The 27,452-nt window shown below is 45.8% G+C and overlaps 1 long non-coding RNA gene across 2 annotated transcripts in view; it reads right to left on the bottom strand.

The window, feature by feature from the left end:
- Nucleotides 1-9,291: 9,291 nt before the first annotated feature.
- The window catches only part of LOC132249903 (uncharacterized), a 46,602-nt gene continuing 28,441 nt past the window's right edge, over nucleotides 9,292-27,452 (bottom strand). For both annotated transcript variants that reach the window (XR_009461375.1, XR_009461374.1), the window contains exons 3-4: nucleotides 11,800-11,915; nucleotides 9,292-10,193 (exon numbers count right to left, since the gene is read on the bottom strand). This is a non-coding gene — a long non-coding RNA (uncharacterized LOC132249903). The remainder of the gene's footprint in view (nucleotides 10,194-11,799; nucleotides 11,916-27,452) is intronic.

Raw genomic sequence — 27,452 nt, 5'->3', positions numbered from 1 at the left:
TCGGCAGCGAGCGGGTGCTGCCCAAATCTTCAAAGCTCTCTGAATCTTTTCCAAATTCATTTTAAGAGCGTCGAATCAATTTGGACCTTTTTTATTGGCCTCCTGATTGGATTCGGATTTGGAGATTCAGCCACCAAATTGAGCCAAATCTTCTCCGAATTGAATCAGTACCCGAAGCTTCATACAGCCCTAGTGTTCATATACTTCTATAGATCATATATACACACAATTCACCCAGTACATGAATGTAGCCAACTCAGTAGCCCCAAATGTAAGCATGCAAAAGGATATAAATAATATCATATCCAATTTAAACTAGCATCCATCATGTAAAGGAAATATGGCAACTTCCGGTCTCTTCCTTTTCTCTGTCTTCTGTGTCATTTGCTCTCAGGATAAATTATCCTGGGGGCACAGACACGATTGATTTCAAAAGATATGGATACAAACTATTCTAACACAAGGTCTACAAGGTCCTGTAGCAATATGAACATGACAAAACTGCTCCAATACGAACCCTGCTTCATTCAGGGTCAATGTTAGCTAATTGTATTGCTACAGGATCATGCAGACTGACAGATCATAACAACTGATGCACACTCCTTAGCAACAGCTATCCCTCACCTGTTAAAGTGACTAAAATGTCCATGCCATGTGTCAGCAATGAACATATTGTATATGTATAGATGCTAGAAACTTCTGAAGAGGAAAAAAAAAATCACCATACTGATATTTGTCTCATCGGTAACAGCATTTTGAAACTCAGAGCCATACAGACTGCTGCTCTTTCAAGTTATTTTTAAAAGAGAAGTTATTCTGCTTATTTTGCTTATCTTTTTGACAGAGCTGTCTATTTTTTTTCTCTCATATGAATATGTGAAACAAACATCTTTTTGAGTCAATGGTTAGCCTGTCATCAGGCAAAGCTCCACATCAGCTGAGCAAAGCACTGAATAGAAAGTCCTTTTTTAATTTCCTTTTGGATTTATTTTACAGCCAAAATTAAAACAATTTGAATAGATCATATAGAATGATTAATTAAACACGGCCCCACCATTCTACTATGATGCTAACAAACTCTCCCTTCTACTCCCACTCATCAAGAATCAATTACAATGTTAAAGTTCAGAGCCTAAAAGTGATTGGAAAGAGGGATTTCTCTTCTTTTCCAATTTATTTTTAAGTTATTGCAATGGAACTCAGGAAAGTCTAATAATCCTTGGCTATTTCAATAAGCCTTGTATTTTTTCTTTTCTTTATTACTGCAAGCTGAGATAGTATAACCTTTGATGAAAAAAACTAAGCTCCAAGAAAACATTGTGGTGCCTTGACTCCAGTCATCATGCAATGTTGATATGTCTCATTCCTATCTTGTCAGAATCCATAATCTTCCCAGAATCAATACCATCCAAAATGAGGGGGGCAGGGGGCAATTCTAATCCCAATCCAAGCCTCTATATGTTCCTCTAAGGGCCACAAAAACAATAATTCCATGCAGAACAGGTTTCTACTTGTGAGACTCTGGCATAGGGCACTGTACAGCAGCCCCACCCTGATCCTCTCACAGCTCCTGATATAAATGGCACATAAATTGAGCATGAGAGTGGGAAGCTCCATTGCAATTACAGAGATTTTGGATTGCTTGTGGGGAACTGTGACTTTAAAAAAGCCTGGCATGAGAATGTTGGAGCCACTCATCTTGAGCCACGCCTCATGTTACACAATGCTGAGCAGTTAGAACTGATAAATACAACAGAACTACATTAGACTTGTTAGCTCTGAGTGATTACTAGGAATTTACTGTTCTTGGTTACAGAGCAGCTTACAGGTAGCTCACATAAGGCTGCCATAAATTAGAGCAAGACCCATGTTGATGTGGAAGGAGGTGCCAAGTGCTGGAGAACTGTGGTTGGGAAATGTCGAGGAGTAGATAAACAGTAAGGGGATGTGAAAGAGTGGGTTGCTGTTTGTACCCCATCTAAATTGGTTCCTGGGTATGGTATCCCACTTGCCCCTTCCCAGTTATGTTACTGCCCATCTGACATGCTGCTAGGTCTAAGATGGTCTTCTCTACCTTTAGGTTAAATACAGACATTCAAAAACCCTGAGGCAGAATCAATCCAATCTACATGGGTTTCTCTAAGCTGCATAGATTGGATCAGGAGTGAAGGGAACATACCTTGGCCCTTCAGTGGGGGGAGGCAGGTAGATGCTTGCACAGGCTGGGGGAGCTCCTGCATGCCTCACAGTGTGCCACTGATTTCTGAGGACAGCCAAGCAGGGACCATCCCTGAGTGGCTAACAGCACATGTCCCCAATCCTCTGTTGTCAGCACAAGGTTGGAAGGAGCCAGCACAGAATCTCCCCAGCCTCACCCCCTGCTCCCCGCCTCAAATCAGTGGTTGTCTGCCAGTCATAGTGGGAGGTAGGGGGAAGGCAAGGAAAGTGGAGGTCCCCACTATGCAGACCCAAACCCTCAAAACCCAGCCAGAACAGCCAGGGGGGCTCCAAGATGGGGGACCCTGTTCCGCCCTGCCCTCCCCCCACTGTGGCTCAGAGCCACATGACTATCCACAAAGCCAGGAAGCAGGAGTGAGGGAGGAGCATAGCTCCTGTCACACAGACCCATCTTGGCCCTCCTCCAGACCTGAGCCAGCAATCTGGGGTTAGGCATGCAGCAAGGGGTCCCATTCTTCCTTCCTGCCCCCAGGTCCTGGTGTGGCAAACAGCCATATGGCTCTGAGCCATGGCTTCTGCCTGTATCTGCCAGGCAGTTGGGTGAGGGGGTGGAGGAATGGTTCCCCCCCACCACACAGTCCCCTCCCATCTGTGCTGGCTTGAAAGGGGACTGGGGCAGGAGTCTCCACTTTTCTCCCCTCCTGCTAACAGTGGGCGTGGGGGGGGGGCAGGGTTGTGGAGAGAAGCCTTGTTGGCCAGGCTAGGCAGTGGGCAAGGGGGGAAGACCCTATCACACAGCTCCCCTCCAGCTATGCTGGCTGTGGGGGCTAGGGCAAGGAGAGAACCACCCATCCACCACTCAGCTCAGCTGAAAGGCACAGACAGGAAAAAGGGCTGGGAAGCAGAGGAGGTCTGTTTTGCTGGAGGTCTGGGATAGAACTTCAATGGACTGGTCTAACCTAAACCAATTCAATCTGATACTACATCCATCCAGGTCTATCTTAAACCAGGTTCTACCATTTTTAAATTTGTTTGTGTGTGCTGAACTTCTGTTCAGTTACAGATTTAGACCAGTATCTGACCACCTAAATCAGAAAAAGTGTGGTGTTTGCACCTGGCATTAGTCTATCTTGCCTCCCCTCTGACAGATTTCTGGGCTACAGATAAGTAGATGAAAGTATGGGAGGACAGAGTGGAGATTATGGGGTGGTTTCCAGTATTATTATTTCCCTGCCCTCCATTAATGCTGACTTTGTGAAGGAACATCTTGAGAAGCTGGATACCTTCAAGTCAGCTGGCCCTGACAATCTTCACCCCAGGGTACTCAAGGAGCTGGCAAGCATCATAGCCCAGCCTCTAGCGCAGATCTTTGAAAACTCTTGGCGCTCTGGTGTAGTGCCCGAAGACTGGAAGAAGGCCAACGTGGTGCCTATCTTCAAGAAAGGGAGGAAAGTGGATCCGGCTAACTATAGGCCCATCAGCCTGACTTCTATCCCGGGGAAGATCTTAGAAAAGTTTATTAAGCAGGCCATTCTTAATGGACTGGCCAACGCCAACATCTTAAGGGATAGCCAGCACGGGTTTGTTGCGGGTAGGTCTTGCTTGACCAATCTCATTTCCTTCTACGACCAGGTGACCTATCACCTGGACAAGGGAGATGAGATTGATGTCATATATCTTGACTTCAAAAAAGCCTTCGATCTGGTGTCCCATGATTGTCTCTTGGAGAAACTGGCCAATTGTCGCCTTGGGTCCCCCACGATCCACTGGCTGGAAAATTGGCTCCGGGGTCGGACCCAGAGGGTAGTAATTGATGGAAGTCACTCATCGTGGTGTCCTGTGACCAGTGGGGTCCCCCAGGGCTCTGTCCTTGGACCCATACTGTTCAACATCTTCATTAATGATGTGGACACTGGAGTCAGAAGCGGACTGGCCAAGTTCGCCGATGACACCAAACTTTGGGGCAAAGCATCCACACCAGAAGACAGGCGGGTGATCCAGGCTGACCTGGACAGGCTCAGCAAGTGGGCGGATGAGAATCTGATGGTGTTCAACGCCGATAAATGCAAGGTTCTCCACCTTGGGAAAAAAAACCCGCAGCATCCTTATAGGCTCGGCAGTGCTATGTTGGTTAGCACTATGGAAGAAAGAGACTTGGGGGTCATCATTGACCACAAGATGAACATGAGCCTGCAATGCGATGCTGTGGCTAGTAAAGCGACCAAAATGCTGGCTTGCATCCATAGATGCTTCTCAAGCAAATCCCGGGACGTCATTCTCCCCCTGTACTCGGCCTTAGTGAGGCCGCAGCTGGAGTACTGCGTCTAGTTTTGGGCTCCACAATTCAAAAAGGATGTGGAGAAGCTTGAGAGAGTCCAGAGAAGAGCCACGCGCATGATCAGGGGTCAGGGAAGCAGACCCTACGATGACAGGCTGAGAGCCCTGGGGCTCTTTAGCCTGGAAAAGCGCAGGCTCAGGGGTGATCTGATGGCCACCTACAAGTTTATCAGGGGTGACCACCAGTATCTAGGGGAACGTTTGTTCACCAGAGCGCCCCAAGGGATGACGAGGACGAATGGTCACAAACTACTACAAGATCGTTTCAGGCTGGACATAAGGAAGAATTTCTTTACTGTCCGAGCCCCCAAGGTCTGGAACAGCCTGCCACCGGAGGTTGTTCAAGCGCCTTCATTGAACACCTTCAAGATGAAACTGGATGCTTATCTTGCTGGGATCCTATGACCCCAGCTAACGTCCTGCCCTTTGGGCGGGGGGCTGGACTCGATGATCTTCCGAGGTCCCTTCCAGCCCTAATGTCTATGAAATCTATGAAATCTATGAATTATGGAGAGCAGCTGGTTCCTCACAAAGTTTCCAACCTATTTTACAGTTAAAAAACCCTTCTCCAAAAAATAGCATGCCCTTACTGGCCAAGATAAAATGCTAGAAAAGTGGCCAAACAACTAAGGTGACAACTGAAAACATAGCATGAGTTCTACAAATTACTATACAACTATAGAATAGTAGTGCTAGAAGTGACCTCTGGAGATTATCTAATCCAAATCTTTGCTTGAGGCAGAGTCTTCCCTATTCAAAATATCCCATACAAGTCTGTCAGACCTATTTCTAAAACTATACAAGCAGCCCTACTGCACAACTACAAGACACATTGCCCAAAGATGATAAAAGCACTCTAACCTGCCACAGGTAAAGAACCAGAACAAAGACCGTCAGTGTCCCACTGCTGCAAAAATTGTTAAAAATGTACTCAAAAGATATCCAAAGAGAAGGGCCCTTCCCTCTGATACAGAGGAAGGCCTCCTGCCCCCGCCCCCCATGTATAATCTGTATCAATATGACCATGGGGTAAAATACCTTCCTGATTCTAAATGTGATAATTGGGATGAGTGGAATGACACACTCTCGAACCAGAAACCTCTGAGATTTAGTCCTAGTAGGAGCATTAGCACACCCCAGTCAAAATCCTCAGCCTTGGCTGTAGCCAGCGCTCAGTGACTTGGAGGAAGGAGACCCCATTCCACCCCTGGCCCCTGTACCAATGTGGGGAGGGCCTTCTGGGCCCCATGTGGCAACCATCAAAGCCCAGAAAGTTTCAGGGTGGGGTGGAAATCAAACAACTTTAATTTTGCTCTATAGTCTGGTGACAGCAAACATAAATCCATATACTGCACTGCCTAACTGGACAGCCAGAACTCTTCTTTCTGTACCTCTGCCCTAAACGTATTCCTTTTAACCTTCTTTTATCACTAAGCCAGTTGTGAACTTCTGCTTCATTCTCCAGCTGCTCAGCATGCTCCTTCTCAATACCCACCTCTGTGCGCTGCAGAGCTCTTCTTGTTACTAGTACTGAAACACACAATTTTATTCTTACCCATATGGTATAACCTCTTTTCTAGTTGGATTTAGTATATAATAAACTTCCTTTTTCATTTCCAAACTGTGGAATGTTGCTGGTGTGTGCAAGGCTGACATTTTGGTGGACTCGCCCTTGAGAAGTGCAAACTGTGACAGTTGAATTATGAGAAATTAACAGGAAGGTCTAAATTTCTCTCAGTTGCACTTGTATAGCCCCATTCATTTCAGAAAAAAACATGGCCGTTATATTTTGGAGAGTTTAGGTAACTGTTCCCTAAATGTAAAGGGGGAAGCCTATTCCAGTAGAGCAGGAGGGACAAGAAAGGAAAGAGGAAGTGAATCATGAGAAGAAAGTATGAAAATATTTCACATATTTCACAGGAATATGTGAAAAGGAAAGAAACAGAGGAATATAATTAACCCATGTGTGACAAAGGTTGAGTTGCCCTGTAATAATTTATTAATGCTCTTTGTTGGCTAGATGCTGGCATATTTAGTGTCTCAATCTGGTAGTTTATTTGAATGGCAGGTTGTAAAAGAAAATGAGCAAGAAAGGATAGCCCAAGATAAGCCAACTTTCAGCAGACAATTGAGGGCTGTTAGGGTGGGGGAAGACATAAAGCTTCAAATATTCTAAATATACTTTAAACCCCAAGAGTCTAAACATACAGACCAGTTAAGATTGGCTCAGCCTTCAGGAATGTTTCAAAAGAATACCAGGAAAAATTAGTACTATTTTAAGCCAATCCTTCATGAACCAGCTCAATATTATACAGGGACAGAGAGCATTCCAGATCTAGTGTCTGGTCAGTCCTCCACGATGACTAGAAAATGATAGTTAGAGGTTTTTCTTTTAAGAATTGGCTTGTAGATAAAATAGATATGCATTAGAATAATAGTCCAAGGCAATGGCAAGGGTTAATTGGTTTCTAAAAACCTCTTTTGACAAAGTTTCCTTTAAAGCCCACTGTGTCGGAAGCAGTCAACACACGTGGTGCATCTACATGTTTCCATAAGGCAACATTACTACAGCACTGTGCTTTAGTACTTCCTTCTGGAAATACTTAGGTACAGCACAATACAAGTGGTTAATGCACCATGCAGGCAGCACACACTTAGATTTCCCCTCTCTGTCACTGTAGTGGCACACTACAATTGTGTAGAGATGCCCATAGGCTGGGAAATTGAAGACATGTGATACACTATTCCATAACATGAACAGTTTACCCAAACAGAGATAAGGGACTCTGCAGCATTGGCACCAGGTCTCAGTGACCAACTGCGGAGCCCTTGAGATTTATGGTTTTGGTGGATAGACCAGATTAGGAGACCGGTAAATAACCGAATTAAGATATGTGCATGTGATAGGTTTGTTGGAACAAAGGAATATGCTGACAAGATGGAATGTGGACAGTATGATGACAACAGGGAAACCAATCAATGATACCTGGGAATGAAGAGTCATCAGAAGATGAAAAGAATACAAAAGGAGGGATTTCACAGCAGCAAAGCGTCCCTGAGAGGGGAACCTGAGGCAACCATGGGCAGAGGGCGCACCATCAGCCCATTTCACCCACCCCCCTTGTGGGGAGTGCCCCTCAGCCCTCTATCTCCAGGCTGCTGACATCTGACTTTCAAGAGAGAAGCACAGGGTGGAGCTTCTGTATTGGCCAGATGTACCCTCCCTCTATGACAGCCCTAGGACTGGTAGATATATAATTGTTTGCCTTGCCTGCATTTTTCTTATCTAGTATCACTGTGTATTAATAAAATTTGTCTGTTATTGAATGGAGAAGGTATGGTCAGTCTGACAGTTTGGGTCTGGCCAAAACAAGGTCTCTGGATTAAAAATCCAGTGCCAACAATCCAGGCATCCAAAACTGCACTGCTCCTCCTCCCCTCATACCCCCTCACCACCACATGCAGGGCAAGGCGTTTCTCTGGAATGCAGCCAGGACTCAATGGTCCAAACCCACTGTTCCCAGCTCCCCCAAGGGGGTGGGGAGGCAGACCACATTGTAGGAGCAGAAATGGAGAATTTTTAAAGTCACCAAACCAAGTAAAAAACCTGTCCCCCTACTCCTCCTAGCTCTTGCCATCACCTCCCTTCCCCTCCATGCCTAGTAGCACATCCCCTATCTGCCCATCCCCACCCCCCTGCCCTGCTTTGCCCACTGCTGCTGCTATTCCTACTGTTCCCAGAGGGACGGGGACACCAAGATGATTCTGCCCTGCTCCATGATATTCTTACCTGCTTTGGGGACTGCTGCTTCCATGGCATGGTCTGAAAGAGGGGTATAACTGTACCCCTCTAGATATGCTCCTCCCCCTCTGCTCATTTGATGGGGAGGAATGGAGGGTATCCCAGGGGCTGGTGAGGTGCTGGGTGGCTAGCCTCCTCCTGACCCAAATGAGCCTGGCACCCCAAAGTGCAGGATCTCTAGCAGAAAGGTGAAATTGATAGCGCAACTTTCAAAGCAGAGAGTTGAAAAGCTATGGAGAATTTGGGAAAACCCTGGAGCACACAGCCCTGCAGGAACCAGAAGCAAGGGGCCACCAGCCCCTGACAAACTTTCCATTCCTTCCTGGAAGGTATGATGGTCTGGGTAGCTTAGCATCCCATTTCTGGCACTAGCACTATCCCTAAAAGGTCAGGGCTCTACATAGAACCCTTAGCAGCGTATGTGACATCTCTGTCCAGGGACCACTTTGAGCTTGTTCTTAAATCAGTGACATTCTTGGAACTGTTCAAGTGTTATGTCTATCTGCACCCTTATAGGACAGAACCAGTAGCTCAGAGGAATCTACCTTGACCTGCTGCAGAGCCTACTAAACAAGTTTTTTGGAACTAGAAGACTAGGAGCTAGCAAGATTAAAGGAACTATGTATGGATAAAAAAAAAGAGACTTTCTTCAGTGAATAGGTAGTTAATGGAGAGTTTGGTCATAGGAACCAGTCTGTGACAGAGGTACTTCCTAGGATCTCATAGGAGCCAGGCCAGTTTAAGTTGTCATTAGAGTACAGAAAGCTTTTAAGTGAGTTAGACATTGTATATAGACTGTTTTTATAGAATCTGTCTCTTCTTTATATTTGTTTCTATTCTTGACATTCATTTTGGGGATTGACAAATTTACACTCATTTTAACAATTAGTCCAGGAAGAACAAAGAATTGATGCAGCTATAGGTTCTCTAAAAATGTGTTTAATGTGAAGTAATCAGCTGATGAAAAAGGTCAATAGAATACTCAAAGTGCATTAGAATAGGCCACAGCAGAGAGTAACAATCCCAGATCAATGTCCCAGACTGCTGTCAACAATTTAAGTAAAGCTGGCTCAGGCACAAAGGATAGTTTCAATTTAATAAGGAAAATATGGAATACTGAAAGTATTTAGCTATTGATGCTAAAGCCAGATCTCAAATTAAGTATTTTAGATAGTATTTGAGCACTCTTAAATAAAGGCACTGGCCTAGTGAGAGAGGATTGAAGGAAGTATAGGTTTTCTTTAGTTGCAACCCTATAGATAAATTCTGCAGCACTCTAAGGTTATGGCTGTATTTAGGAAAAAGGTGTTGAAAACCTCCTTATAGTTGAGACTTTTTTTAAAGGTGATAATTTGTAAAGCCAATACATAGAAATGAATTTTTAAAAATCCAGTAATATTTATACATTAAATGGTTTACAGAAAATAACTTCAGGCAATGTTCTCCATCAACTGAGTATATTTGTTGAGATGTTAAACAACAGAATCACCAATGCTTAAGCTTTCAACTTATTTGATTACTTGATTACATAATACTCCAGTATTTGCATAATTAGCAATAGAGATAACCATCTACATTTGATAGACTAAGGGCACACACCCTTGTTTGATATATACAAAAATTACATTAAATATTGTGGTTGCTAGGTCAAGCACTCAGAATTAGGAAATGCCAGAGTTACACTTGCCTGTGATATGTATCTGCACCGCTCAAGAGATAAACCCAAAGATTTCAAATGGGAATCCATAGCATCAAAAACATTCTAGCCTCTTGTGAGCTTTCTGAGTTCTTTGCAACAGAAGAATTGCTCTATTTTTTCATAATCAAAAACAAGAAGAAGGTAAGAGGTGGCATTTCCTGGGGGCAGCCCTGGAACCTAAAAAGGATGAGAACCAATAACATATAGTTTTTTTCATTTAAATGTGTAGTCTTAGGACTGAAAAAAAATACCGTTACCTGAACTCAATGTAAATAAGGCCCATTCAGTACAGGAATAACCTAAGCATTTTACAGCTCTTTGAGGCTGGTTGTCTTGTTATTCAAAGTACCTTATATTTCAGATAGAAGCCTTGTAATTTGACAAGCCCTGATCTGTTCAGGGCTGCTTTAGAAGCCTTGATATCAGGAGATTTCACTCAGTTATGCAGTTCAACAGCGTGCACCTTATAAAGTAAACAGTGGACCTAAAGCATTCCAATGTACACGAGTATTTTACTCAGATAACCTAACCAATGTTTATTACAATGTAAGCCAGAAGCTGACAACCTTTACAAGTTGCAGGCTGAAACAACCTGGCTGAAGTCTACTGGGGCTGAAGGGCTTCAGTGATGGGCCTTGCCTACTGCTGCATTGGGGCCAGGCAGCTGGGAGCCGTACCTGTGCTGCTTCTCTCTGCCCCCCGCCATTATCTGGCTGTATCATGGCCACAGTTTCCAGTCAGTGGGGAATTGAGCCAGGGCCATACAGCTGGGAACTGTGTCCACACTGCTGCTGCTTCTCTCCTGCCCCTCACCTTCTGTCCTCCTCTCCTCCCCTAGCCTCATCTCCTTACTGCAGTGTGGTTGTAGCTGGAAGCTGTCTGACCCCAGCAGTGCTCCCCACTGGCTGGAAGTAATTGCAGTATGGGCATACCTTCCAGCTGCCTGGCCCCAGCAGAGCTCCTTGCTGCCCAGCCCCTGTGTGGGCATGGACACAAGCAAAGCCTTCTGGCTCCATGGGCCAAATCCAGTGGATCAGCTGTATCCATCCAGATCCATGGATCACATGTTGCTGACTCCTGATATAAACAATAGGCAAAAAATTGGGACTGGCATCATGCTATGCAGTTAAGGGAGCTGTGCACTTACCCAATATGTATATAAATGGAGTACTGTAGTCTTTGAAGGTCAGATCATATAGTACTTTTTTCTTATAGGATAACTGCCTTATACAATGCATAAGATGGCCAGTGTTCAGGTAATGAGGAACATGTTCAGTATGTTGTTTTACTTTGGTTATTTATTATGTACCTTCATATCTACATATTACTTAGACCCTGCTGCTATACAGGGTTGCTAATGGTTTTGTGGCCTTTTTACACTAAAAGGAACATGAGTGTCTCACAAACATTATTTCATTTATTTTCAGAACATCCCTATAAGGAGATATTATCCCCATTTTTCAGAGAGGAAGTGAAGGCACAGAAAAGTAATGGGCCAAAAGTAACTACCAATTTCTCATACCTAGGACTTGATTTTCAAAATAATTTGTGCGCTCTAATTACATCAGCTACTGAGTTTGGTTTCAGCTGTGAGTACTCAGGACTTTTGCAAATCAGATACCATTTCAATTTGGGCACCCAGGAAATAATGAGTACACCCTTAGTTACCACCTATGAAAAGTTTGGTTTGTGACTTGCCCTAATCACTGAAGAACTCTGTGACAGAGACAGAATCCTGCAGCATTTTATCTTATTACAGTTCTTTTTCTTATTTGCTACTCACCTTTCAACTTCTGAAGCAAATAAGGCTGAAGTCCCATGGACAATATTCTCCTCTACATATCCCTCATTCAGGCCCAAAGCACCATCCGTTTTGGGTACTGAATGAAGCAGGGGGTCCTGTAAGAAAAAGACCTGTATGAAATCATATAATTAAAACCTACAGGGCAGACAAGGTGGCAAATTGTTGCACAAGTGGACTTAATTTTAATATCTCCTAACATTTTAGCTTTTGACTTTGCTACCTTTATAATCTTTAACATAGGAAATTACATGCAATAACCTTTTTTTTTTAAAATAGCAGGTTCAAAAAATTAAAATACTGTCATAACACCACCCTCATAGTTCAGCATCAAGGTTGAAATCTATAGACTTCTGTCTCCTGAGCTAGTGTGGTAACTGTTAGCAGTAGGAGGCTATCATCCTCTTTGGATAACAAGGACATTTTGCCAATGTTTTTCACATATATTGCTGACAGCAGTAAGACTCAAGAATCTTGGTCTCCGTTCCAGGTTCTGTGCTTTCACAGTTACAGATTTTCTTCCCCAGCAACCCACAAGCTCCACCTCTTATGTCTTATACAACCTGGGCTCTCTGTTCCTTTCCTCTAGCATGTTACCTAGAGAGTTTTAGTTTCCACTCCTTAAGTTTCTCATTCCAGTCCCAATCTCTTCCATCCAAGTTCCTGTCTCCATCTGGGTTTCTACTCCTCCACCCCCACAAAATAAAATCAGCTTGAAGCAGCTGGTATGGACCATTCCAGCTATAATGGTAGAACTCAGGTAAGTTATCATCACCTGGCACAAAGTTTCATAAAACAATGTCGGGTATAGGAGCACTACCCATTCACCCTATAATTCACACAGTGCTTTAGTAATAAAACCTTGTAAATACATATCTCCAATTTGGGTATAGCTTTTTGGTTCAGAACTTCTGATATTAACCCTAAACTTTTCATTTATTGAAGAACATTCCAAGAAGGCTAAAACATAACTGAGAAATGTGAATGAGAACATAAAGCATACCATTTATTAGACATTGCATGGTTTTTATCTACATAGAATATTTTTTGAAGAGCTGATGTTTGGGGGAGTATGATCCTTTCCCTCGTTGCAAGTGTTTTAACAGGCAGCAAATTTTGAATTTACAAGATGTAATCATTCCTTTTATATAGTTCCGTTTTCCTTTGTGAAATCAATTGTTTGATTTGTTCTTCACCGACAATTTTTTGGCTGAAAGCTTTACAATGTCTTTGATAATTATTTCCCTTATTATTAAGGACCAGAAATCCAGTCATATCAGAAGCTTATAGTTATTTCAACACTTCCTTGTCTCTGTTCAATAAAACTCTGTCATCAATGGCTGTTGGCCACAACAGTTATGCAGAGCTCCCTGCTGTTGCAGCAATAAAGCACTGCCTGAATCAAGAATCCACACTGAAGTCTCAGCAACCACAGAAGACTGCATTAACTTTTCCATCACTGTTGGCTCATCTGAAGTCTCGGGGTCATCCTTCCCTATTTTCCATACATGAATATCAGACAGAGTGCAAGGAGGAAGGGATGCTTTCTTAGAGTAGCATTTTTAAACCTGTGGGTCATGACCCAAAAGTGGGTTGCAAGAATATATGAAAGGATCATGAACAAACTTTAAAAATGGATTCAACTTTAAAGGAGAAAAACATGGGAAACTGTGGCTTTTCCCTTGCAGGTTGGCAGAGTTCCAGCCTGTAAGGGGCTGCTTGCCCCCTGCCCCACACACCCACCCCTGCCCCCCACACTGGGGGTGTTGGAGTCTGGGGGCGGGGGACAGCAGGTCTGGAGTGGAGGGCACTGGGTCAGGACTAGCCATTAATGTTTACAAATGGGTCCTGGTACAAAAACAATTGAGAACCACTGCCATAGAGTAGTCAGAGAACATTTTTTTAGGCAACTTTTCACTTGTTTAGTTCATTTGAGTGAAATATGTGCTTCTCTATCTGTAAGACAATGAAGACAGTGATTTAGAGATGGCAGGATCCTTCTGGAGAATATACAATATGCAGAATGCATCACATAGAACTTAAGTCAAAGTAAATATTAGTGGTGCTACCCTGAAAAGTTAATAGTACTGTATTGGACATTTGCATGCAATTCATGAAAATGGGAGCTGCTTTATCTCTGAACATCCACATTTCTCCTACATTTTTCTTCTGAAAGTTTTTACACATTTTGCTTTATTTCAGTCTCCTGTTTCATTGTACATGATTCAAAGTAATGTAATTCCTAACATGCTAAAATTCTAAGGGTGCAGAAAAATTCAGAGCCTATTTTTCAATTCAGTTACCTAGACAAAGCTAGAGAATGATTAAAGTTCCTGTCAGCCCACTCTGATATTCCCTTCTGAAATCTGAAATGAGTAAATCCAATATGGAATCTCTGAGAAATAAAACAAAATGAAACAAAATATGAAACAAACAGCAGCAAATGAAACCACACAAATAGTGAGCTCCTGGCCTCTGAAAATCACCACACTTGAGGTATATAAATATAGCACCAAACAGTTGAAGAAATCAAAGTAGATATTAGTGACTAGCAATAGCAAAGCTCTTAAGGCCCCTCTACATGTGCAGGTAAAGGTGAAATGGGCTCTAATGTGCAATCCACATAATCGCACCTTCTGCCATGGCCACAAGTGCATGGCAGAAGGCATGATTGTGGGCTCACACATTAAATCCCATGATGCTTTATTGCTGGTGCAGGGGAAGCCCAATCCTGGGAGCCCCCTCAGCTGATCACAGCATCTGAGGGGGATCCCAACCATGGGGGTGCCCAATGCACCTCCAGGGTGGTGAGATGCAGCTGCTGCAATCTCCCAGCCTCAGGGGTAGGTGAAACCCCCCATGACTGAGAGGTCACAGCTACTGCAATCACCCAGCCTCAGAGGCTCCATATACCCGCAGGAATAGGAAATAGCAGTGATTCTCCATGGCTGACAGGACTCAGCTGGACCCAGAATCAGCAACAGCTGGGGCTGAGAGTCCCCTCAGTAGTGGGCAGTGAAGATGCATAGGGGGTGCACGTGCAACCCCTGAGAACACCGGTGCACTCCCTGACCAGCCGTGTTTGCTGCTTAGGTGATGGGCAGGAGGGCCAGGCAGAAGCACCAGTGCCCCCACTGCAAGCACCAGCTGATTGCTGCAGCCACTCCCAGAAGCAGCTGCAGCAATCGGCCATCACAGAATCAGCCACAGGGGTCAGGGCAGTGAGACTCCCCACCAGTCAGCAGGATTGGCCGCGGGTGGGCCGCCTCCCCCAGGCAGCGAGATCGCTGCGGACGGATGGGACTGGTTTCATAGTTTCATAGTTGGTAGGGTTGGAAGGGACCTGAGCAGATCATCAAGATTGACCCCCTGCCATAGCAGGAAAAAGTACTGGGTACCCAGCAAGGTGTTCGTCTAACCTCCTCTTAAAGACCCCCAGGGTAGGAGCCAGCACCACTTCGCTTGGAAGTTGGTTCCAGATCCTAGCCACCCTGACTGTGAAGTAGCGCCTCCTAATGTCTAGTCTGAATCTACCCTCTGCCAGCTTGTGACCGTAATTTCTAGTCACTCCTGGTAGTGCTCAGGGGAACAGGGACTCCCCCAATGCCTGCTGGTCCCCTCTGACTAGTTTGTAAATGGCCACTAGATCCCCCTCAGCCTTCTCTTGTGGAGGCTAAACAGGTTCAGGGCCCTTATTGTCTCCACTGGCCAGCTTATAGATGGCCACCAGATCCCCTCTCAGTCTTCTCTTGTGGAGGCTGAACAGGTTCAGGTCTTGTAGCCTCTCCTTGTAGGGCCTGCCCTGGTGCCCCCTGATCATGCAGGTGGCCCTCCTCTAAACCCTCTCAATGCTGTCCACATCCCTCCTGAAGTGTGGCACCCAGAGAGACCTGCAAGAGTTGAGACTAGGAGGACCTAAGATAATAATTATACTCAAATGTACTTCAAGTCAACATGGCGCATGGTGACCAGTGGCATCCATCAGGGTTCAGTACTTGGACCAGTACTCTTTACTATATCCATAAATGACCAGGATTTGGGTGTCAGAAGCAGACTGGCTAAGTTTGCAGATGACAACAAATTATGGAGAAGTACAGTCACATTAGAGGATAGGCTGGGGATTCAGGCTGACTTGGACAGGCTCACAAAGTAGGTGGACAAAAACCTGATGACTTTCAACATCAAAAAATATAAGGTGCTCCACCTTGGAAGAAAGAACCCACATCGTACCTATAGACTTGGCAGGTACTACACTCACTAATACTATGACCGAAAGAGACTTGGGGGTCATGACTGACCACAAGATGAATATGACCCACCAATGAGATGCCGCATCCTGCAAAACAATTAAAGCCTGGCTTGCATCTACTGATGCATCTCAAGCAAGATCCAGGATGTTATCCTCCCACTTTATTCAGCCTTGGTGAAGCCGCAGCTGCAGTACTGCATTCAGTTCTAGGTTGCATACTTTAGAAAGAACATAGAGAAGCTTGAGAGAGTCCAGAGGACAGCTATGATCAGAAGTTGAGAGAGCAGGCCTTATGAAGAGAGGCTGAAAGGCATGGGACTCTTCAGCTTGGAAAAGCGTAGGTTCAGAGGGGACTTGGTAGCAGCCTATAAGTATATTAGGGTTCTGCATCAGGATCTGGGAGAACATCTGCTCACCAGTGTGAGAGGGGAGACAAGAGCACAGATGCCGCCCCCAGCATGGCCTGGACCCCTAACCACAGCACCACAGCACTCACCATAGGAGCCAAGATAGGCAGCAGCAGGGAGGAGACCAGAGCACAGATGCCGGCACGGATGCAGGCTCAGCAGTTTTGCAGCTGCCTGAACCTAAGTATCAGGGAGAGCTGGGGGAGTGGCCTCTGGGCAGTGCGGGCTGCTCAAAAGGCAACTGGAGAAATAGCTGGCAGACAGCTGGACAGAGAAAGGTGGATCACCAGCTGGGAGATGCTGGCTCCGAAGCTGGGAGGCTCCAGCTATAACCCCAGCTTCCCAGAGAAGGAAGCAGCCTCCCACCAGGAGACCAGCAAGGCAGAAGGCAGGCTCGGGGGTCAGCAGAAGCCAAGGAGCACTGTTGGAAGGCAGAGATCAGGTGGGATGCCGCTGGGGAATGGCAAGGGTTTGACTAGGAGCCCCGGAACCAGGACTGAGGGCAGACCCTCAAGTCCGCAATCATTCTCGGACAGCTCCAGAGGCAGCAGAGCATGGAGAACCATGAGCCCTGGGAAAGGGGAGAGGAGTGACGCTGGCAAGAAGGACCAGGGTGACTGGACTCCAGGTCAGCTGGGCTCCAGGGTGGGGATGCCAGAGGAACTGGTAGGGATGGGGCACAAGGGTGGTCCCAGTACCCCTGCCTGTTAGAGGGGAGAAGATGAACAAGTCCCCTAGGAGGGGGAAAGAAAGAAGGACCAAAAGAGAGAGAGAAAGGCAAGTTCAGGAGCTCCACCAGCAGGTGCAAGCATTTTCAGTTCAGTTGTGGATGACTCCAGCAGGGGCAAGTTTATTTTTCTCAAAGAGGGGAAAACCAGCCCAAAAACCAGGGGTAGATCCCTGAAAGTTCACGGCCCAGAAGACCCAGCCCTTGCAAGGCAGGCAGTGTGGGAAACATCTGTGGGAAGCAGCATCAACCCAGGCTGAAGGCGTGGTAAGGGTGGGGTAAAGGGGAGGTTTGGAGCCCCACAAAGACAACCCCAGGGTCAAGACCCCCTCCAGGCCCCCAACAGGGAACTGCTTCCCCAACTAATAACACCAAAAATGTGGCAGAAAAGAAAAAGGGTCAGCGCTCAGACCGTCTAAGTGACACCAGAACAGGGTTTCACCCTGACGTCACTGGGAGGCAGGGCACCCATGAAGAGGTCCCCAAAGCCTTACAATACCTACCAGTGACAACCAGGGCACCCCAAGGGAAGACAAGGTCCAACAGTCACAAACTGCTGGAAGACCATTTTAAATTGGACATAAGGAAAAACTTCTTTACTGTTTGAGTCTCAGAGCCTGAAATAGACTTCCCCAAGAAGTGATGCAGGTACCTACTTGGGACACGTTCAAGAAGCGTTTGGATGATTATCTTGCTGGGGTCATCTGACCCCAACTGACTTCCTGCCCTTTGGGTAGGGGGCTGGACCTGATGATCTCACAAAGTCTCTTCCAGACTTAGTGTCTATGAAATCTATGAAGAGTCAGAGAGGATTTTTTTCTACCAGTGCACAAGTTGTATGTATTCTGATTGGGTGTTTGTCCTTTTCTGGAGGGATAGCGTCTCGATCCCATACTCAGTATCAAACTTTTGCCATATTTGGGGTTCATAGATCAGAATGAAAAGCACAAGTTTGGGTTTGGATTTTGTTAGTTTTTTCCTTCCTCTGCACCATGGTTTGTAGATGACTTACTAGGATCATCTTGGGTATATTTCACCTAAGCAATTCCTTGTTTTTGCAGGGGTCTTTGACTCTGGTGGTGCTTCCCATGTAAAAGCTATAGTTTTATATTTTCAAAATTTGGATTATGCAATCAATTAGAATGAGCAGTGGTACACTGTTCTCTGAGACTGCAAAGTGTTTGAGTAGGGGGATGATTTCCAGTTCATCCTGTTTTTTACCACCATCACTTGCAAACTTTTGGGTGTTTTTACATGTGCTCCATAGTTACAGCATGTCAGAGAAGCCTCCCAGCTCATGTATAGGCACCCTTTATGCCTGATGTCACCATTAACATAGGTAACTGGAATTCCTAAAATAATCCTCTCTCAGTAATATTTCCCTTACTTCAAACAACAGACAATAGCTCTAGCTCCCATGCCCATCCAGGGTTATTCTTTTTCCTTTTGAGGAGATTAACATGAAATGAAATAGCTTTCAAGAATGCTTTGGAACCTTGAGTAAGCAGGGAGAACAGGATCCCAAAACAGTGAAATCTGCCACATTATATATAACCAATTTCCTCCAAGAGTTCTCTCACTCTGAACTGAGCAATGTAAAACTCAGTCAAGACACATTAAATAATCTCCTTGAAAACCTCCTATTGTGCTTGTTTGAAAGCAAATGAATAAAAACCACAAGAAACTTTGCGTGGTATATGGGAGAAAGAACACATTGCATTTACTTAAATTAGCTCCAAAGTACCTATCTTCTATAGAATCAAGCATATAATTAATAATAAGTAAATGTATTTCTTGAGAAAGGTGCCAGAGTTATGTCTCTAGAGAATGATGCTTGTTTTTTTAATATACACAGAACAGGCACAGCTGCAATGCAGGCTTACATGCTCTGCCCCCAATAACCTATATATTTATTCTTACATGCTGTGCCCCACCAATGTATGGTAACACATCTCAAGCTTTGTCCACACTGCTAGTTAGAGCTGACTTGATGGCTGCCTTGAAAGTAATATCACTGACCATCTACACCACAAGCCCCTATGCTTAACTGTTCCAGCAACAGTACACCTTAACCCTGGAGTGCCTTTGAATGTCACCTTGTAGGCATCAGGCAGGGGAGGAATACCAGCTACAATCTCATAGTTTCCCATTTCTAACTTCTGGGCCTTTACATCCCACTCTGCTGTGTTCTCTACTGCCTGTGAGTGGAACCAAGCACAGAAGGGGAGGCAAGTAGTAAGCAGACCGATTCTTACAAGAGCTGTGCTCAAGGAACAAGAAGCACAGTATGGATAACTTTGCTGCTGGGTTCAAGGTAAGACAGCAACAGGGAGGGATAACTTATATGGGACCACAGTTGTCAACCCAAGAACAGTATTTTTAAATGACAATCTGCATACTTTTTACTGATGGCCAAATTTTTTTCTGTTCCTTGAGCACAGCTCTTGTAGCAATCAATGTGCTCTCTGTCAGAGCTTCGATCAAACTGTGGCTGCTTAGTGTTTTTACTGACAGCTAATTTTTTTTATTGACTTTACCAATGGCCCTTTTTAGCCTGATGTTTACTGACAGTCAGAAAAGTTACTGATAGACAACCCTGTGTGGATAACCCTCATTGAGGGAGACCCTCAGCCACTTAGAGGTAGTACAAGAATGGCAGTCACCACCACTCCTAGACACTGCCTTGGCAGCTGCTGGTCCCCAGCCCTTGCTACTGCTGCTGCCCAGGGTGCTGAACCAGGTAGTTAAACCTCTGGCATTATCAATTGCCCAATCTGTCACCCTCTTTTTCTTCTTATGAATCTCATAAGTCCCTTATGAAAATACTATGCTCTGATACAGGCAGTTTTTCTAGTTATAATTTATGACCATTACAATGAATGACATGACATTGTTTATCTCTCTATGAGCTTGTTTTACCTGTGAATTAAAAATAAATTGTTTTCTAGTTGCCATGAATAATTATTTTCTGAAAGGTTGAAGAATATCTGTCTTACTGTAGTGGACTGAGTAGAGCATGGTAGGGAAGGTTTAAGGTACCTTACTACCTTTCCCAAATATTCAGATTAAAAAATGAGCTAGTCTAAAATGCTGAAGAAAGTGCAGGATGACTTACTGAGTTCTTTACATATCTCATCTACTCTTTTTATGGCAGTGCTGATGGCAACAGGATGATGTCAATGAATGGTAGCCTTCCTGCAGTGAGAAAAGGAGTTTGCCAGAAACTTTAATCTCAAATAAATTGTTTAGGTTTTCTCCAGCCAGAATCAAAATAAAAAGTCATTTTTTTTTCAGCTGCTATTAAATATAGAAAGAAGCTGCACAGATTTCTTTCACTGAAGTTAAAACCAAAAACTAGGTTTCATGCTGCCAAGATCACAACAATTTAACATCTGACTTCCCTAGCAAAACATTAGAGGTATTTCATAACCCAAATTTAAGCAATATAACATTACAAAGTAGGCAATTTTGAGTCTTGCCTCTGATTTCAAATCAGCAGCATTAAAAACAAGCTCTTTCCTCTCTATTTTTTTAAAAAGATTCTTTACTGTGGCAAAAGTTATATTAAGAAAATATTGAATTAATAACATTAACCACAGAGAAGCCAGTAAATACCTTTGTGGATAGGTTCCACATACAACAATAATTTTGTTTCCTTAAACATAGACTGGATGAGACAGTCTTTAATTACAAATTGCACAATTCAGTGTTCACTGACTTGTATTAAGGTAACTGCATTCTTAACTTTTTCCACTCAAGTGCATCTCCTTTGGGTGGCAGATCTCTTGCCTCACTCTCTCACAGAGCATATAGTTCCACAGTTCTTCTACTCTGTAGATCAGATCCCCAGGATATAGCATCCTATTCACTAATTGTAACGACTCAGGAGGCCTTGTGAGACTACCTTAGGTGCTGTGATCAATGCATGAATGCAAAGATATTTTTTCTCCCCCACCTTACAATTCTTTTGTTACTATGCTGTGCTGGCTTTTCCTGCTCTGATCTGGCAAAGAATGTCTTGCATGTGAAAGCCTGTCTAACTCTAGCTCAACTATGTAGCGGGCACTTCTAAATGAGACACTGTGGGTGCATCCAGATGAGTGCACACATGCCTCTTGCAGCATCTCAAAGTCCTTTGACATGCTGCAAGAGGCATGTGCAGGAATAAAAAATGTTTCCTAGGGCATAATTAGATCCCTGGATATCCAGAGGTCAAAAAACAAAACAAAAAAAACACAGAGGAAAAAAGCTGGGCAAGCCACACTCCTGGATCATGCTCTGAGGCAATCAGGGGTTGGGTCCTTCCCAGAGAAGCTCTGGTAGCCAGCCAGTGTCTCTATGGTTGGCCCTCGCCCCAGTGCTGAAGCACTCTGCCTGCTGCAGGGAACTGGACCTGGGCTCCTGCTGGTAAGTAGGGAGTAAGGGGACTTGAGGAGGAGACAGGAGACCATGGGAGGACCCCCACTGGCCCTGCCCACACCCCCAGCCCCCCAATGGCTGCCCTGCCTGGCCCCATCCCCTGCCTGCCCCCCAAGCCCTCTGATGGCTGCCCTACCCGTCCCCATTCCCTGCCTGCCCCACAAGCACTGCCCCACCTGGCCCCAGCATCCAAGCAATTAAAAAAAAAACAACCCCCCCCCCCCACCCAGCACTCACTGGCAATAGCAGCTGCCATCGGGATCACTGGGGCCTGTGGGCTGTGGCAGAGCCCCCCCAGCAGCATGGAGCCCAGATGACAGCTGCCTGACAGTGCACAGAACTGCACGATGCCCTGCTGACCCCGGCCACACTAGCCTGAGGGGCAGTGGCAGTGCAGGTGCCAGGTGGCTGGGGCTGGGCCCTGCTGCCCCATGCTGCATGGGGGGGGGGGGGGGGGCTCTGCCACTAGGCCCCAGAGGCACCACAGCCCCTGCTAGTGATGGTGAGTACAAGGCTGCTTCTTTTTTTTTTTTTTTTTTTTTTTTTTAAGTGCCAGGATGCTGACCAGTTGGGGCAGCCATTGGGGGGGGACTGGGGGTGCAAGTCATAGGTGGGTCTGGGTGGGGCAGCAATCCAGGGGGCTGGGGGAGTAAGTGGGAGTGGGGCATGTGGACCCTGCAGGGGGGTGTGGTAGCCCCTGTGGAGGAGCCCCCCCAAACAGTTTGTCCACAATCCACCCCATACACCCCATGGCCCCCCACATCCCTTCACAGACACCCACAATCTGATCACTGCCTCTCTGTCTCTCACTCTCGCTCTGTATATATATAGTGGTCTTTTTTTTAATTGTGAAGGAACATGGATTTCAGGATATTTTACAGAGTGACTTTGGGATTTTTTTATCAGGGATTTTTCAGTTTTCAGATAGGGAATACCAGAATTCCTGTTAAGGAGGTCAGTGGCAGGACCCAGGCAGAGGAGCCTGCTCAGAGCTGGCACCTTGGACCCAGCTGGAGGTGGCTGACCTCCTGGTCAATTGAGGCCAGGCGAACATGCTTTGAAGCACGCTACCACACTGGGAACATCTTCTTGGAGATAGCTGCCCAGATGGCTGAGCAGAGGGCACACATGGCAGTAGTGATGCACAAAGGCCAACTCTACAGCCACAATCCACTGGCAGCTGGCCCAGAGGAGCCGATAACTCTACTGGCTGTGCAGTCCCCATCCGTGTCTGGCAGGTGCACAGCAGGTCACAGCCAGGCAGCAGCCCCCACTGCCAGACTGCTGCAGTGAGTAAAGGGTGCAGGGAACTCTCAGGGCTGCTTCAGCAGTCCAGCTGGCACAAGGGGTAGTGTCCTCAGGTACCAGTTAGCTGGGCCCCAGAACCTCCTGAGAACAAGTAGCCGTGAGCTACTTGCCAGGGCAGATTTTTGTACTGATGGGGCCAGGACAGGGCAGCTTTTTATACTGCTGGCAACAGCACAGGCACTGGCCCCAGGCTCTAGCTCCACCTGGCTGCAAATCCAGGAGGAGCCAGGCAGGGTTATTTTGCACCAAGTGGTACAATTTGCCCCACACCAAAGTGCATGTCCAGGCACATGTGCTGAGGCAAAAAGCCCTGGCTCAAATTTGCACCACTTCTATTTGAGCTGCTGCAAGCACATGTGCTTGCATGTGTAGACCCCCTATGTTGCCATAGCAATGAGCTATGGCAATGTAGCTCATTGCTACAGTGACATAGGTCAATGGGCACTAGCCATGACACTATCACTACTACACAGTATCTCATTGCCACTGTGCAGAAGAGTCAGAAATGACCTGTGCACTGCTGGGACTGCATGGTACTGGTGGGTACTGCACAGTCATTTAGTACATGCTAAAGCAAGTACTAAATGACTATGCAGTACCAACTGTGCAGTGGGGTGCACATGTAGACACACCCAGTTAGTAGAATAAGAGATATCAGCATACAAAATCCTTGCCTCATGTCATTAAACAATACTTTACTTTGAAAAAGCTGTTTTTTTGCAATAGAAAAAAGCATAAAAAGGAAAGGTTTTAAAACACAACAACCTAAGCCTGCATAGTTATCTTACCTAGAGCAAAGGAAACAAATTGCTACACAATAGAAGAGGGCAGGGCTTTCCAGTCTGTTAGCTGTTCTGTAGTAAATGCAAATGAAACAGAGACTGCAAGGAAATGGTAAATGAAAACTAATTCATGGAATCTTGCCCATTCTTCACTAATGGCTAAGCTACTAAGTTGTACTTTTCATTTACTGCAGAGTAAGTGTGGACACATCTACACATCAAGCACAGCTGGTGGGGCAAGCAGAGCATCCCATGGGAGCAGTGGGATGGTGGGGAGGAGAGTTTGAAGCCGGCCAGAAGCAGGGGGGTTTGCAGCCTTTCCGCTACTGACCCGAATGCCCAGCCAGCTGCAAACCCCCCACCCCCTCCCACTCCTGGCAGGCTGCAAACCCCACTCTGCTCCAGGCCAACTGCAACAGGTACTAACTTAATGTGCCATAATTGAGCTAATGCACATTAGTGCAGATGAACACTGTTTAGTGATGTTAATGATCATTAGACTAAATCTACTGTGCATTATCACATTAGCACAAGTTTTTCCTGCTACACTAATGCGCAGTAGAATTAGTCTTCTGCACATTAAACATCTCGTGTAGACATGCCCATGAGACACTTAATGTGCAGAAGACTAATTCTACCGAGCATTAGTGCAGTGGGCAAAACATATGCTAATGTGCAGTAGATTTAGTCTAATGTACATTAACATCACTAAAAAAGCATTCATCTGTATGCAAGAAGTTACAGCAGAGCATCTGACTCATTTTAAAGCCCACCTCCCCATTACATCATAGTTACTCCTTTGTGTACCCTTAGATAGGGCTAGTTTATCCAAATGCCCCCATTTTTATGAACACTCCAAACACCTGCAGTCTCTGCATCTCTCCCTGTCTGTCCCTTCAAGGAAGCATTTTCTTAATCCAACTCAAAGTCCTTTATTTTGCAATATTGCTTGACCTTGCTTGAAACTATTGCTGCCCCACTAAAGGGTAGACTACTCACTTGTTAGTTCTGTACAAAGTACTTTAATAATCTGCAAGTGAGAGTTCTCAGAAGCTTTGTTCTTCTCCATTATCTAGATGCAGGTAAGTTTGTGCTCGGATGAAGTGTGTGATAATCATAAAACAAAGACCACATTAGAGTGTGTTTATATGTATTATTGAACAGCTACCAGCCCCGTGCACTAGCAAGCCTTTGCTGCCAACCTCTAATCTTTCTCAAGTTTCCTTATGCTGATATCTTATTTACTCCTTTACTTTTTCCTTGAGCTATGTCCAACCCTAGTCTTACATACATGGCTCGTATATTACTAATGCTTAACTTTAAAAGAATAACAAAAACAATAGAATAGTACCTGTGTTTATCATGGCAGCCTTATGTATTAATATGCAAATTAACAATATGTTGTTATAGTTTTATATCCCCCACTAACAGCTGACATGAACAGTTTCTATTCCCTCTAAATTAGTAACACTGCAGTTTTCTGCTCCTATCGATACAGCCAATAGCACTAGTAATTTTTTTATTATTATTTTAATAATATTTAAAAAATTATAATATTATAAGAGCCTAAGTCTGTCTGTCCATAACACTTTATTCACACTCTGATTGGCTGATGGAAATGACCAATCAGAGAGCTCCAAGCATGGGGGAACATCACCATGATCCCAAAGCCATGCTAAGGATCAGACAGAGGGTGGGGGAGCTGAGGCCAGTGCTGCTGGCCTTGGCTCCACCCTCCCCCTGCTTCCTGCAAAAGGCAGAACAGTGGCAGCATGGGGCATTAGGTGGTGGCACTCCATCCCAGCCCCCCTCCCCTCACCCCCTGTCATTCTTGACGGGCAATTGGCTAGTTATATTTATAAGCAGGGATCTGGATTTTCTGTTTGTGATGGAAAAATGTGGTAAAGCCCAGATTTTCTCCTTTAGAGGAGAAAAACATGGGAAATGGTAGGGGACCAATCCGGCGGGCCAGGCCAGGCGGCAGTTCCAGGAGCCCAGGCACAAATCCAACTTCACCCTGGTGACTTGCCTGAGGGCCGGGCAGGCCGGGGTTATCTTGAAGGGTCCCAGCAGCTATGTGGGGCCCCAGGGTCAGCACCCAGTGACCCCTCCGATTGGAACCGGGTGGCGGCTGACCCAGGCTAGGGCGGCCAGGGCCCAGGCAGCCCTTCACCAGGCCATGTCAACCCGGAGGTCCGGAAGGGGACCAATCCAGCAGACCAGGCTGGGCGGCAGTTCCAGGAGTCCGGGCACGAATCCAAATTCGCCCTGGTGACTTGCCTGAGGGCCAGGCAGGCTGAGGCTATCTCAAAGGGTCACTGCTATTGGGGCCTTGGTGCAGCAGGGTAGAATGGGATGCGGAAGCTCAATGCTACTACCATGAGCCCCACACCACCATGATGAGGTACCCCCAACATGTCTGGCAGCAATGAGGGGCACAAATCCATGCTGCCACCCCCACTGCTGTTGGTTGAGCAGAGGGTGCTTTGCCATGGTGATGCAGGACTGGTAGTGGTGGCATCAAGCTTCCCCACCTTGCTTTGCCCTGATGCACTAGGTCCTACCCACTGGGCTGCAGAGGATATGGCAGTGCAGCAGGGTGGAGAGCCTGAGTCTGCAGCAGGCAGCCCGCATCTGCCCTCCACCCCCATGAGCTCTGTTCAAGCTGTGCTGCGCATGGGGGAGGGAGAGATGAGCTCTGAACTCAATCACAATAGCCAACACCTCCCACATGCAGCAGCCAGTGCTCAGGAACTGCTGTGTGGGGGCAGGGAGCTGCAGACCCAGGTCCCTGGCCCCATAGCCCTGGCAGCTGGGAGCCCCAGCTCTGGCAGGGCTGGAGGTGGAGGGGATGGGGTGGGGAGTAAAGGGCACCATCAGAGCCCAGGGAGCTGTGGTTGGGGAGTGAGGGGCATCAGCAGGGTTGGGAGGCTGTGGGTGGGAGTGAAGGATAATGGTATAGACAGGGCACTGGCATATCCGGGCTGCTCAGCACCGCAAATCAGTAAGAGGGAACAGCCAGAGCTGGACCTGCATCCTGGTGAGAGAAAGGGGCAGGGAGGAGTTCTGATTTTCCATGATAAAAAACCCAAAATCAAATGCCAAAATTTATAGGTATTTAGAATGTATTTTATTATAGTCATCGAGGCACTAAGGCTAGGGAGAGATATTACACATAAACTGATTTAAACCTGTAATAAAACAGACATTCAGTGCACATAAACCAGTTTGAAAATGACTGAAACTGGTTTGAGATAAACCTGGTTGAATGTAGTATCAGACTTAACTGATATGGGTCCAACCGGTTTATGCAAGGTCTGTCCCAGACCCCTTCCTGGTTAAAGTTAGAACAAAGTCCCCCAGCATCCCAGATGATTTGAGCCCTGGCCAGGTCTCTCTGCTCCAAAACAGGGCTGGCCCTGCCCCTCTGCTCCCTAGCTGGAGCTCTGGCAGAGATGGCAGGCACAGCAGTGTCTGCCTGGTTTCCCCCTAGCCAAGCAGGGATTCCACCTCCCCCTCCTCCAACAGCACGGACCATAGCCAATGTGTGGTATGTTAGCTAATGTTGAGAGATATCTGTGTCAGGTAGACAGGACAGTGTCTGCTTAGGGCTTTTTGGAGCAAATCAACAGGTAGCTGGTAATGTCCCTCCATTCCTTCCTTGGAAAAAGTTGTTTAAGAAGAGCTTGAACTAATGAGAGAGGCTTTTTTTTCTTAATGGACTCTCTAAACAGAGCATCCTG

Source organism: Alligator mississippiensis, chromosome 4 (genome assembly GCF_030867095.1).
Source record: "Alligator mississippiensis isolate rAllMis1 chromosome 4, rAllMis1, whole genome shotgun sequence".
Lineage (NCBI taxonomy): Eukaryota > Metazoa > Chordata > Crocodylia > Alligatoridae > Alligator > Alligator mississippiensis.
The sequence above is the reverse complement of the archived record's forward strand: the minus strand, read 5'-3'. Positions and strand labels throughout refer to the sequence as shown.